A 14,788-nucleotide genomic window follows, 5' to 3' on the forward strand; every position below is an offset into this window, starting at 1 on the left:
TGTTATCTATTTGCATGTTTTAATTGTTCTTGAATGTTAGTCTTATAGATGCATTTGCAGTTGTGGGAAGATTGTGTATTACTGCAAGATTTTAGCATCTTTTATACATTATAGTGTACTTCTAGCACCATAAGTGGAGTTATTATTTATTTTTATTTATTTGACATTTGTTAACCAGGTTGGTCCAACTGAGCCAGCAGCCCATTTTCAGTGGAGACCTAAAGAGAAAAGCTCCAGAGGTATACAGATGAAAAGGTAATAATATAAACACACAAAAAAAATTAAAAGTACAGTAAAATACATGAAAAAAAACTTGTTAAACTTTCTACAAACTTGGTAAAAGAATGATTTTTTTTATATAAGATAAATGGTGATATTAGATAAGAGAGTAGAGGAAAGAAAAAAAAACAGTGTTACTATATGACATGTCTTTAGAGAGTATATAAAAGTTTAGATGAAAATTATAATAAAGAGAGGCTATTACAAGTAAAGCTTAATATATACATATTTACAAGTAATGCAGTAGCCTAGCTTGTGGAGCTACAAGCAAATAAAGAGTGTGTTTAGAGAAAAAAATGTGAATAATGTTAGTGTACAGGACAGAGGAGATGAAGGTGTGCAGTGGATTAGGTAGGGTCATGACAGGGGCAGGACTTTGTATTAAGTAGGAGCAGTTTTAGCTAATTTCTGAAGTGCTTGGGGTGGGAGATGGTTCTTATGTATGAGGGGAGTTTATTCCAAGCATAGGCTACAGTGGATTTGTATAGTAATCTTCCAGTGTTTTTGTTAGGTTTATAAATATCAAGGAGCTATTGATCAGAGGTATGGAGAGGATAACAGGGGGTGTAGTAGGATACAAGGGAGGAGAGAGAGTGGCATGATGTAGGTTTGTATAGAATGGAATGTGTGATTTGAAACTGTGGCATTAGGAGTTGGAGGAATTCTAGCTATTGAAGTGAGTTGAATGCAAGGCAGTGGTAAGAGTTGTGAGGGGAGTTAGCAGTAAATCTAGCTATTTTGTGGTATGTTTGTTGTAGTTTAGATAATGGCATAGATTTTATGTTAGTGAAAATAGGGTCTGCATAGAGAAGGGAGGAAAAGAGGAGTGATTGAGCCAGGGAGAGTCTAGCGTCAGATGTAAGAATTTTTTTGTTTCGGTATAATAGAGCTAATTTTTGATTTTTTTTTAATACTTTGCTGGATATGCAAGTTAAATGTGAGTTCATCATTGATAATGGTACCTAAAAGCTTAGTGTGGGGTTCTGCTTTAATGGTGATTTTGTCAAGGGATGTGATGACAAAGGTTGATTTATGGCAAGAAAGAGGTTGAGGAAGAAATAGCAGATGTTTAGTATTTTTTTTAGGATTTAAGATGAGCTGATTATGAGAAAGCCACTTTTCTATGGACAGGAAAGAGTCTTTGGTGTGGGCACAAAGATCAGAGATATTGTTGGAAATGGAGATGAGTGCTGAATCATCAGCATAAAGAGAGGACTGTTTGGAAGAAGCAGATGCCATATGCTGAGCATCTAAAAACACTCCACCTATACATGGCCTTGTATGTTAAGCAGAGATCGCCTCTGAATAGACGATATGCGACAGAGTATAGCTGGAGTGTTTTTAGATGCTCAGCATATGGCATCTGCTTCTTGCAAAGGGCATCTGCTTTAGGCCTATGATTCTTTTAGTGAGGTATTTCTGTGGCCTTTCCAGTTGCTGCAGATGTCTTGAGAGATACATAGCAAATGGGCCATTGTATTCTATAATGGGTCTAATGAGGGATGAGTACAGTAGGACAATGACCTCCTTTTTTCTAGATGAAAAGCCCTTAGTGATGAGGTGTGCCACACAGAAGGATTTCCTGACTGTTGTGGCAATGTGGTTATCGAAGGTGAGACCACTGCCCACCTGTGTCCCTAAGTCTCTTATCACACTTTTGGTGTTTAGTGTACTGCCACCTATGTGGTAATTCACGGGTACATGTTTTTTTCCCAAAGGGGATAACTATGCATTTCTTGGTATTGAGTTTGAGCCCATGGCTCTGGCACCAAGCATCTGTTTCTGTAAGGCCCTTTTGTAGAATATCCACATCATTTGGGGATTCAATAATGGCTCCCAGTTTGCAGTCATCTGCAAACTTTGTTAGCCAGAGTCCCTTAATGTTGGCGTGTACTTCAGAGAAGTAGATGCCAAACAAGAGCGGTCCCAGGACTGAACCCTGAGGTACTTCACATGTCACTTGTTTGGCGCTGAATTTGGAGTCGGTTACTTTTACAGTGTGGGTTCTGTCAGTAAGCCAGTTGGCAACCCATTGAGTGACATAAGGATTAATGCCCAGCTTAGTAAGTTTATCTATGATTCCAGAGTGGGGGATGGTGTTGAAGACCTCCTTGGTGAGGTCCAGATAGGCTGTGTGGACCGCCTTATCCTCGTCCATAGCTCTGGAAACTGATTCGAAGATGTCAGTTAGGTTCAGGAGACAAGACTGGCCCTTCAAAACCCCAAACTGGGTGGGGTCCAGTGTTTGAAGGTTGCCAATGTCTTTGTTTATAAGTTCCATGATAATATATTCCATGGCTTTGCAGATCAGGCTCGTCAGACTGATGGGGCAGTAGTTCCCAGGATCCAAGGTGGATCCCCCCTTGTGGAGTGGGATAACTGTAGCTGTGCACCACTCAGTGGACACGAAGCCTGAGGTGAGGCTATGATTAAACATGACACATAGGTGAGGTGCCAGTTCATTTTGTAGTTAAAGTAGTACACAGCCCAGGATGTCATCTGGTCCCATGGATCCTGTATTCTTAGCTTTGGAGAGTGCAGATTTTACCTGTGTGGCCAGTGAAGTTTGATACTTCGACTTGAGTAGCATGAAGTTGGCTTTGGAGAAGTTTTTTACAGAGATTTCCTTACTGGGGGGTGGGGGAGGGATGTGGATGTTAAGGTGATTAGCTTAGGGTCAGACCTGACCAACGAGGGGGTGACCATAGGTGTGGAGCATTGATTTCCCATGATGGCAATGACCTGATCCAGAATACTAGAGCCCCTGGTGGGACTATGGATTAGTTGATCCAGGGCATTGGAATTTATGAATTCCAAGAACCGTTGGACAAAGTTGTTGGTGCACGAGCAGTTTTACCAGTTAATGGCAGGATAGTTGAAATCATCCAGTATTAGGGTGTTTGGTTGTATCTTAATATTTTCCAGTATTTTTAGAAAGGTATAGTGAGAATCTTGGGGCATGGTGGGTGATCTGTAGCAAGCTACAGTTTGGATTGCAGTCTTACCTCGTGTTAGTTGCACCTGGAGAATTTCAGATGCATTGTGTTGGGCAACTAGCCTGGTGGTGTGAATATCCTTGGTGAGTATGGACACTCCTCCACCTTTAGTTTGTCGGTCCTGGTTTGGTGGCCGAAAAGTGTGGTAAGAGTTGTAGCATGGTATTGCACGGGTGCTCTCTGGAGCCTTGAACCAGGTCTTAGTTACTGCACAGATATCAATGTTCTCCTTTTTTAGGAGTGTCTTGAGAGATTGCATTTTGAGGTTTAGACTTCTAGCATTGAGTAGCATTGCCTTCAGATTTTGCAAGCTTGTACCTGTTATGGTGGGTGGTTTTGTCCTTTGAACTTTGCCTAAAAAAGGCACTATAGGGGTGGCAAGAGCCTTAGCCAGTAACCTGAATCCCAGGGTCAACAGGTTCAGACCATCTCTGGCAAAGCATCGTGGTCTGTCGATCATGTCATCCCAGGCAGACAGATACTGGTTATTTTGTAGTTGCAGTCTTGACTCTACTGTGTGCAACAGAGGCTAATGATCCATTGGTTTATTCTTCATTTATTGTGTGCACAGCTAACTGGCCTCATTTGCATGTATACACCATACCTTTTATGTTCCATGCACTAAAATGGCTTAGAATAGCTTGTGTCATATTTTCATGATGTTTCTTAATCATGGAAGGATCTGGTATGGATTTTAATTTTTTTATCTAGCCCTACGCAACTATGCACCATGGTAGTAAATACCATCCTTAGCAATTTCACTGCAATACCTCATGAATTTTTTTAAATTACTTTAAGAATCCATTCATATTTTTGGCCATCTAGATTTGATGTTGAGATATAGTATATCTCACACCGCTGGTATGCTGAGAAAACATCTCACCATGGGCATAATCCTAAATAAAATTTATAGTTTTATGCTTAATGCTGTAATTTCTTTCAGTGTTACCATCCTACTTCACATTGCCTGTGCAATGAGCTCTTTCTCTTTTTCTAACTTGACCTTTCATAATCTAGGTAGCTGTGCCTGGGCTTAGGCTCATTCTTGATAAGGGCTAACAGGTCTCTGGGCCCTATAGGAACCCCACATTCATTACAAGTTCAATGAATAACTTCAGTAACCATTCACATTATTAACTTTTTGATCAAATATAAAAAAAAATTACTATGGTGTACATAGCTAAATGGGCCCAGCTTAGGAAAAAAGTCTAACTAGTGCACATGGCTGAAAAGGGTCCAGTCTGGGCTATTCCAGTAAACCAGATAACCAATAAGTAAAGGTAGAAGTGATCCTGATATCCAATTCTTCTTGACAAAACTATTTCTCAAACAGCACTGCAGCTTCACAATTTTTCAACATTGCAGTGTCTCCATCCTTTTGTGTTGCTTTTAGGCACAACAGTATCACTGCTAAGAATCAAACTAATAGCCATTATCTAAAAGGCACCCTCACCTGACCATTTCTGCCCCTAGAGAATGACACCCTGTTACCTTCCTGAAATAAAGAAAACAGTGTATTCCTCATCTGACTGCCTCTAAGTTTCACCATTGTGTTTTGATTGTATGAGCAATGACGACCCCCCCCCCCAAAAAAAAATCATGCTTCTGTCATGAGTTAAAAAACTCTAATGCCATTGCATACAGAGACAAAAAGTTGCACCCTGCACAGAGGGTGTGCTGCATTCCTTTGCTGTTCCCTGTCTATGAGTGGGACATATGAATTTATACATTGCAAACAGCACACTTCTTTTAAAGTGACATTTGGCTGATATACTCTATACCATCTAGTTTACTATTATGAATTCATTCATTCATTCGTTCATTTGGAGTAGTTATGAGACCCACATTGGCAGCTCTGTCTAGAACAGACAATTTACACTTTGAAGGAAGCTTTTTTGTCTTCTTAGAAATTTCTGTGGGTTACAGTGGATGTCAAGAGAGTGGGAGTAATAAACTGGAAAGGGGTGAAATTCTGAACTTAATATGAAAATTAGCAGTTCCAGGTGGACAGCCACCATGAATGTATTTGTCACAGACAGGGAGCTGTAAGTTATTACAATAGCAATGCAATTTACTGTCTTGGGAGGAATATGGAAGATCTGTCATGGTTTTTTGCTGTGGGATTAGTAACTGATACAGAACAGAATAATAATAATATTAATAATAATAATAATATAAACTACAATTGATGTCACTGCAAATGGATTCTAATGAAGTTAGTGCTGATAACATTATGAAGCTGCAGGTAGAATACCCTGCTAACATACCTCCTCTTAAAAGTATTTCAGCAGCTCTTGGTAAACTAGCTCATATGAATGGCATGCAGGATGGGAAAAATGCACAAGAAATGAACCCTTCCACACAGGGGTCCTGGGAAGTAAATATTGTGGGAAGAAATATTCAGGGAATTGTTATGGCTAGGCTTGTATAGGCTCTAGGGCAGATAGCCTAGTACCAACCTATGAACCTATGAACATACACCTGGTCCAGCACAGATCCATTCTGAAGCTAATGCAATCCATATATGCCTTACTTAGTCCTTCAAATTACGTTTTACATTTTGTTTAATGATCTTTCTAATTGTACAGCATAGTGTGAAGTGTAGCATTTCATTCTTTGTTATGAAAACCTCCCTCTGCAGTGCAGCTTTTAAGAGATCTGATGATGCAGGTGGTTTCTGTTTCAGTTCCCCCTGTAACTGTATCACTGTGTACGTTGTTACTGCTGTCCCACACCTGACAGTAATAATCAGCTTCATCCTCTGCCTGGGTACCAGAGATAATTAAATAGTAACTGGAGATGTCTCTGCTCCCAGAGAACCGATCAGGGACCCCAGAGCCCCTGCTTGTGCTGCTGTGGTAGTTGAGTAGATATCGGGGGGCAGTCCCAGGTCGCTGCTGGTACCAGTGCACATAGTAGCCACTGGTGCTGCCCCCACTCATGGTGCAGGGCAGATTGACTGTTTGTCCCAGAGACAAAGACTGTGATGGAGGCTGATTCAGGCTCAGCTGAGACTTGCAACCTGAAGATATATAAACAATTTATGATTACATTTCTACATAACCATTTCAATATCACATGCCTGTATTTAGTAAACATTAACAGTGCTACTTAATTATTTTAGCATAAAAATAAAAATAAGAGATTTTTTTGTGAAACAGCCCCTTACATGTCCAGCAGATTGTGATCAGGGTAAGGACTGCAGACCAGTACATTGTTGGAATGTTGCTGACAGTAAAAGGATCACACAACACCTGATGAACTTGCATCTGCTACTAGAGTTTATCTGTGACCTAAAATCTTATAAATTATTGATGCCTCACTTTTATGCAAATACTAGTTTTTGATGTTTCACTCTCCCATCCCCCAGCTATGCTATTATGACTCTTTCTGTATTTTAATATGTAAAGTGCTCCATCTTGTGAAATACTCACTGCATTACATTTAGTGAACAACTTGTCATTTTGACCAGCCTTTCTTTGGATTGATATTGTCCATAAATAAATTATTTTTTATATTTTTTATTGGCTGGTACCTGACTGATGGATTTGGACTTTGAACAATCAAGCTATCAGCTAAAATAACAGTTTGGGTTTTATTTTATGCATCCTTAATTCAACGCATTCTTAATTCAAATCATGATCTTTAAACATTCTGAGACAGCTTTAAAAATATGTCAGTACTTCTAGTTTTCTTTGTTCTTTTTGTTCTCATACACTATGTTGATAAGCAAAAATATGTTTTAGGTTGCATTTTCTTCTGTAGTGCTTTAATGTAACTTTAGAAATAAAAAAAATGTCTAGGTTTTCAATGAGGGGAATCATGAAGTGTGACCATCTAGCAGCCCCCATGGTGAAATCATCTTGTTACCTGTTACTGCTATTAACATTTTTTGTACCAGAAGTGTACCAACTGGCACACTTGTAGTGACCAACAAAGTTAGATAATAAGTGGTAGGATTCTGAGGTTCTACATGGAACAGAAGGCAGAACACTTTCTCTCTTTCATTCACTCTCACAAACACACACACACACACACACACACACACACACACACACACACACACACACACACACATGACTCTCAATCTTTTAACACCCATTAGAGACAAAGCAAAAACATAATTAGGGAAATTGTCCCCAGATTAGCGGCACTTTGCAAATGGTGGTCCATTTAACTTAAAATGTTGATAGAAAAAGAAGATAAGAACATGTATTTCTAAAAGTAAAAGAAGTGGAAAATTATAATTATTTTGACTATCAACAGATGATCAATACTCTTCACTGAATGTAATCCACTACCTTTTCTAAAATAAAAATCCAATTTTGTGATAGAGAGCCAATTTAACCCAGGTAAACACTTCCCTTGGCCGTTCTGTGGAGTATGTCCATTTCTCCAACTTGGAGCGATCTCAGACTTGGTATATTTAGGTGTGGGGGGGGGGGTGAAAAGCTCTCCACTTGATTTGGAATGTAAAGCTTTTTTTTTTGATTCAGCCACGGGAAGTGTTGCCCTTGGTTGAATCAGCCATTCGACAATTTTAGCTGTCAATATTACAAGACTGAGCTTTAGTTATTTGATTAACTATAGCTTTGATGTTGTAATATAGACCCGATTTTTCCATTTTGACTTTTTACATTAAATTGAAGTTTTAGACTGTTAACTAAAAGTCTCATATATTGTGCATTTTCTAGTCACCTGACTGTTTTTGTGATAGATAGCTCCATCATTTTGATACAGTGAGTGATCTATTTTGATATTCTGATAAACCGCATATCCAGTTTGCTAAACCAAGTCTTCCATCTGTTATTAATTAAGACAGCAGCTCTATTTTGCCATTCAAAATGTTGTCCCAGGGTATTTCCATCTTCTTTTTCCCCATGTTTACTTTTAGTTACCATTCCAGTTGGCTTTCTTGTGAGAGTGTAAACTTGCTGAGGGCAGTAGTGGTTGTTCTGTGGCAGGGAATAATTTGTTGCTTTTTCTGAGGAATGGACATTTATGGCTGGAGTTCTAGCTGCTTGCTTGCTTGTTTTTTTCTTTGTTTATTTATTTGTTTGCAATGACATGACACAAGTTTATTAAAATGAGCAAGAAAGAGAGTGTATATAATCACAACAATTAATAAAAGCAATTGTACATATATGGCAAGTACAACAGAACATTCAAAACTAGTTGTAAAGCAAATTAAGAACACACTCCAACAACTTAGAGTAGCTGCATGTGAGATAAGAAGAGCGTTTCTGGCATTTCCAAGCTCAAGACTCATATAAAAACTAGGACAATACTTATTTTATTTTGAACTTATTTTTGTTTTAGTGTTTTCTGTATTTTATAATTTATTATGTCAACTTTTACAGCATTATTGTTTCTTTTTCTAAATTTGCTAACTTTGTTTTAAGCAGTCATCTGACTGCTATTGCATCAGAGTGCACCTCTCGCTACTTAAACTAAGTGTTCCCCCTGTGATCTTCCATACTTTGTACCACTTTTTAAAAATGAAATTGTTTCAGTCTTTTTAACTAAAATTCATTTATAGTGTGTGGTCTATCTTTGCCTGGTTGTTTTTCTAATAGATAGCTCCTTCATTTTGTTACACTGTGTGCTGTCCTTTTCCTTCATACTTCCTTCAAATGATTTCAAAATTCTGTCAAAATTCTTCAACTCAGCTTTTAATAAATAAAAATATTTCTATCACAATAGCTATCACCCAAGGAGTTTGCAAAGGCATCCACTTTGACCATACTAGTTACATTGAACCACTTTTCATTCTCCTATTACAAAATTCAAGTTATAAATACCCTTCAGTTGTTAATACAAATATCCCATTATTCATGTTTTTTGATGGTATAAGTATTTATTTTACTTTGTCACAGACATAAAAATATTACATGCAATTTACTTTTCTTTTGCTTGCATCCAATGATAAACTTAACTTACACAAAACCTATTTGCTGCCTTTATCCTCAGACTATAAATATAGATATCTGAATTTTAAATGGTATAAAATTCATTTTTTTCTTTTAAATGCTTAGGTATACCATATTATAAAACAGGATTTCAATACTTTTTAAGACAGTTTGCTGAAAGTTGATTGTGGAAGCAGAATGTAAGTCAGTCAAATTGGCAGAAATATATCATTAAGGCAAAGAATATAATTAAGATATTAAGTTCAGATCTTTCATATGTTGTAGGAAAATAAGGTAAATAACTAATTGCCATTTCCAGTGGATATTATTAAAACTTCTTCTCAGCACACATGCTTCTACTCTAAGACTGCAGATCTACTTTATTTTTTTTAATTGCTGGAGTGAGCTTTTATTTTGTTTGACAGTTTTAAAAGATTTGTCCTACTGTAGTATGCAAGACAACCTCATTAAAACTTGGAGTAAAAGTAACAATTATATAACTAGATGAGGTAAGATGAAATTTTAATTACTAACAAAAGTAGAAATAATCAATGTGAATATTCTCTATGATTATTTTTTTCATAACTTCATCTTTTCAATCAATATCAAAACATTTATTCAATAACATCACTACACAACTAAGTAAATTCATTTGGAACCCTAAATCCATGAAGATAATCCATGCAAACACACAGCTCCAAAAACTCAAGGGGGGTTGGCACGCTCAGATTTTTCAGTATATTACTTAATAAACTCCATTTGATAATTTAAAATAGTGAGTTTCACTATAGATAATATGGATTAAATGAATAATAAATACCTTACATAGAAATATAAATGCAACAGATCAGCACTTCCTTTTTTATCAAGAGTTAGCAGACCCAATGCTAGATAATCTAAAGAATTTAATTACATCCTTTCAAAAATTAATTATTATATTAAACTTGAAAGACATATTACATTATCTGCAACCTATTCATCATTATGCATACTTGACCTTTAATTAAAAATGATTGACTTAAACGCCTTTCCACTGTTATCTAACCATACATTAGGGGATTTGTTATCTTTGAATCTAAATCCCCAGAAATCATAAGGAAAGCTCTTAATCTAACTAAAGGTTACCTAATAACACAAATTACTGATTTATTCTTATATAAATGCAGACTAAACCCTGAATTTAAACACAAAATCAGTGTTTCCAATATCTGTATAGACACTTTTCACTAACAGAAATCAGTATCTAAAACATACAGCTGAATTAAGTAAAAATGCAAGCTTAATTCTAAATATTGGTTACAATATACAAAAATACAGTTCATTTAACCCTTCATTTACTTCATGTGACACTGCAGATCTTCTTCATATGTTGGTATTATCCCTTTTCTAAGGCCTTATGGGACAGATTATACATAGGTTCATAGGTTCATAGAACGATCCTAGGCTACTGGCCCAGAGTCCCTTATAAACCTTGCCAAGAATTAATAACCATGCAGCAAATTAATAACCATGCATTTTGATCATGTTCTATGGGATGGGCAATTAGTTATTCTCCTTATATTCCCACAGCATATAAAAGATCCAAAGTTGATATTTTAATTACTGTGTTTGTTTTGATGAAATACACTATTTCTGCCAACTAGACTGATGTACACTTTGCTTCCTGGGACAGTTTTCAGCAAACTACCTTAAAAGATATTCAGATGTTTAAACATATGCATAAAATGCAAAAAAGAACATTTTAATATAATCTACTGTAGGGAAAATATTAAATATTATTTTCTAATTCATGCTTTTTATTATGTTTAAAAATCTTCTTTTTGTTAAGTTGCCATATATGGCATTACACTCTGTCACATCATTACTCAGTATTATTTTCTGGATGTTAATACATTGGGCTTCAAAACTAACAGAAAACTTAAATCTGCTTTGACTATATTCATCTTATGTATACTATTAAGTGTATATTGTTAGTGTTTGTTTTTAAGTTATTGTATTACACCATTGCTATGTATTGCCTTGTTTACCAATAATAAAAAAACAATGTTTCTATGTCCATTGGTATTATTATCAGCAGTGGATACAAACAGCTTGGATGTGTCTTTTTCTATAGCATGTTATTTTTTTAATAAAGTATGTTTTGAAAAAAAGTGTTCTTTCTTCCTTTCTTGTTCTGTGAAATATCATCCCCATTTTGATATATAAAGGAATCTTCCTCTGTTACTATATAAGAAGTCATCTCCATTTTTCTATACAAAGTGTTCTTCCTATGCATTTCCACTTCTTTTCTCCATTTTTATATTTAATTTTACATTTAATTGCAGTTTCCGTTGGTTTTATGGTCAGGATGTAAACTTGCTAAAGACAGTAGTGGTTGTTCTCCATGCCTCTCTTTTTTGCTGCTCCTTCTGAGAGGTGGACATTTTTGGCTGGAGTTCTAATTGCTTTTTTATTGATTATTTCATTTTATCTGCTCAGAGTTGTATTCAATGGACTTATGCCCTATCACTTTAAAGTTCTCTCTCAGGAGTCATAGTTAATTCCTCCTTCTAATTAAAAGAAGAAATTGCACAATAAAACAGACCCACGTTCTTGCACTTCTATTCCAATGTCAAAGCTTGTCTAGACCAATTTGTGTTATTTTCTTTTGGTGCTTACTATTTATTTTTATCTGTGTTTATTATTTTACCTTGAATCAATACCTTAAACTGGGTACTGAAGCACAATTATCTTTAACATCTGTCAAACTGACCTCATAGCCAAGCTACACAAGAATATTTAATGCATACTGTTAACTTAGTGCACAAATCTAAATTAATTTATATCTGCTTTGCGTCTTAAAAATAATACTTTAATCCAAGAACCAAAACTCTATCTCATATTGTTCTTCCTTAAGATCCTCTTGCATCCCTAGTCCCAATTTGAATGTCTTTCTACTAGTCTGTCTTCTATTGTCAGCCTCTTACCACTTCTTATAGACAGGAAATGCAAGAATTGCCTGATGCATACAGATAATGATCTTTTACTTAACTCAGTACTGTCTGTTTGTAGGAGATACAAGTACCTAGCAAAATTTGAGGTCAGACTTTCACAAATATTCATCCTGGTGAGCATCACTCAGCTACTCTACACTCTGCTTATACCTGTACTAAATTATCTTACAATGATGCACATAAAAAACTCTTACCCAGGCCACAACATATTATGAAGTGGAACGCCCAAAATAACCCAAACATTGCAATGCTGCTCATTGAAATTACAGATGGAAGTCACAAGGAAGCAGTACATTTTGGACCCATTACACCAAAGCAATCTTCAAACACAAATAGAAATGTTCTAGTGATTGGTGACTCTGTTACTAGGCAGACTGACTCTACACTCACAAGACTGGACAAAAGTAGGATGACAGGGAACTCTATCTCCGGGGCCGAGACTGCTGGCACTACAAGTGCCACCAGATAAATACAAGTAAAGCATGATGGTGGCCCATGTTTGAGTAAATAACCTAGCTCAAAAAACTCTGTGGTATATGGAGAGAGAGAGAGACATGATATAGCTTTTTATGCATGTCAGAAATGCAAGAAAGACCTTAGCATTGAGTGGGATCCTTCCATCACCAAAAATAAATTAGAGGTGTAAAGAAAAGATGATTGGCTTTAATGACTGTCTAAATACCTAGTTTCATTCTACGGGGATCCAGTAATGTGTCAGCATGGGATGAGATGCTTGCAGACTGTACTTGCTTAGTGAAAGATGGTTTGCCCCTCTCATTGCAAGGCTTCTGCATACGTGCAAAAGCTTTTGCTGCCCTGATTGTGCCTTTTTTTTTTGCCAAGGCCCAGTTGATAAGCCTTTCAACTTAACTTCCTAAACAAACAAATCACTGAACTATATTAAGGTGGCTCCACTTAATTCTAGATGTCTAAACAACAAACTTCCAAACTTTGAAGCCCTCCTTCATTTGGAGTATGTCCGTGTATGTGTTGTTAAAGAAATACTTTTTAAGTGCCTGGAGAGCACTCCCTTGGAATTCAGGTTTTGTGATTACAACTTGTTTAGCTCTAATTAAACTTGTGTAGCATATCCATATTTGTCACAGATCACATTACCTTGAGACAGATAGCTAGAGACCCACAAACAGAGCTTAAAAAGATTCAAATCACTAAATATCAGATCATGGTAGGCTACAGGATCCTCTCTCTGTCTCCAGAAAATCACACAATATTCCTAAGTATTCTTGATGAATTCTGCATAAGGAGGAAGTTTGATATCCTAGTTGATTTTACCTACCCAATAATAAACTGGGGACCTTTACCATGAACATTAGATAAGTACAAGAGTTTTTCGATTTTATGAACAAGAATGTCCTGGACATAGCATGTATATGTACCATCCACCCCTCTCATTGGTCAAGTCAGACCACAAACTAGTAACTTTTTCCATGTTATCTGCTGGATTGCAAATATCTGATAGGTCCCAGGTTGTTGAAGTAGCTGGTACCCTCTCTGAATGTTAAATTGTAACTAATGGGGTTCCTTTAGATCTGTGCTGGACCTCTCCTTTTTGACATTTATTTTGCAGATATTCAGATTAATATCACAGAAGAATGACTGATTACATTTGTTGATGGTTACAGGCTGGACACTGTTTTCCACTCATCCACTGACACCAAACAGGAACACATATCTGCTGTATTGAAATGGTCTCAGGCTCAATGTAAAAAATAAATAAATAAATAGATAGATAACTAAATAAATAAATAAATAAATAAAGGTACAGTAAATTAGCATTTGGTGAAAAAGCTGCTCCCACTTCATATGTTATAATTGGTACTCTTCTTCAGATAGATACGGTCATAACAGACCCAGGTACTTATGTGGATAACTCTCTCTCTTATTTGATCATTATATTTCCACCAGTCAGGAAACCCTTCTATCAAGCCCAGTTAGTTTCCAAGGAAATGTTTTCAAGACCCAAAGAAATCACCCTTCCACCATGCTTTTCTCTTATCCGACCCATACTTGAATAAAATGCCCCTTTGATATCTATCTATATATTTAATAAAGTGAACTGTTCCTGGGAAATCATGCTAGCTTCTTTGTTGAAGATCTGGCCAAGGCAATGCATTGCAATATGTTGCCAGCAGTGGGTGGCAAGGGTCCCAGCACAGCAAAAAAGGCAGACAATACTCTGTATAGCTGTGTACTTCCATTCATCACCAGCATTAAGTAAACGGATGCACTGACAATCCACCATGAATGTGAACAGCATGCATGTCTGAGTAGTGGAAAGAAAAAGTGACAATAGAAATGCATTTCAGTTTATTTTAAATAATTCTAAATGTCTCACCACACACACAGTTGCACACATACTCTGACACGCACACATACACACACACACACACACACACACACACACACACACACACACACACACACACACACGCACACACACACACACACACACACACGCACACACACCATTTGACCGCAGTAAGATTAGAACCCCTACCTAAGTACATCAGCTACAGAAGTCAGTATTTAAAATAAATAGCATGGCACAAGTCTGAATTTTATAATGCTGCTGGACATTTTATAGTGGATG

Source organism: Protopterus annectens, chromosome 4.part0 (assembly GCF_019279795.1).
Source record: "Protopterus annectens isolate FY-2018-M chromosome 4.part0, PAN1.0, whole genome shotgun sequence".
Lineage (NCBI taxonomy): Eukaryota > Metazoa > Chordata > Ceratodontiformes > Protopteridae > Protopterus > Protopterus annectens.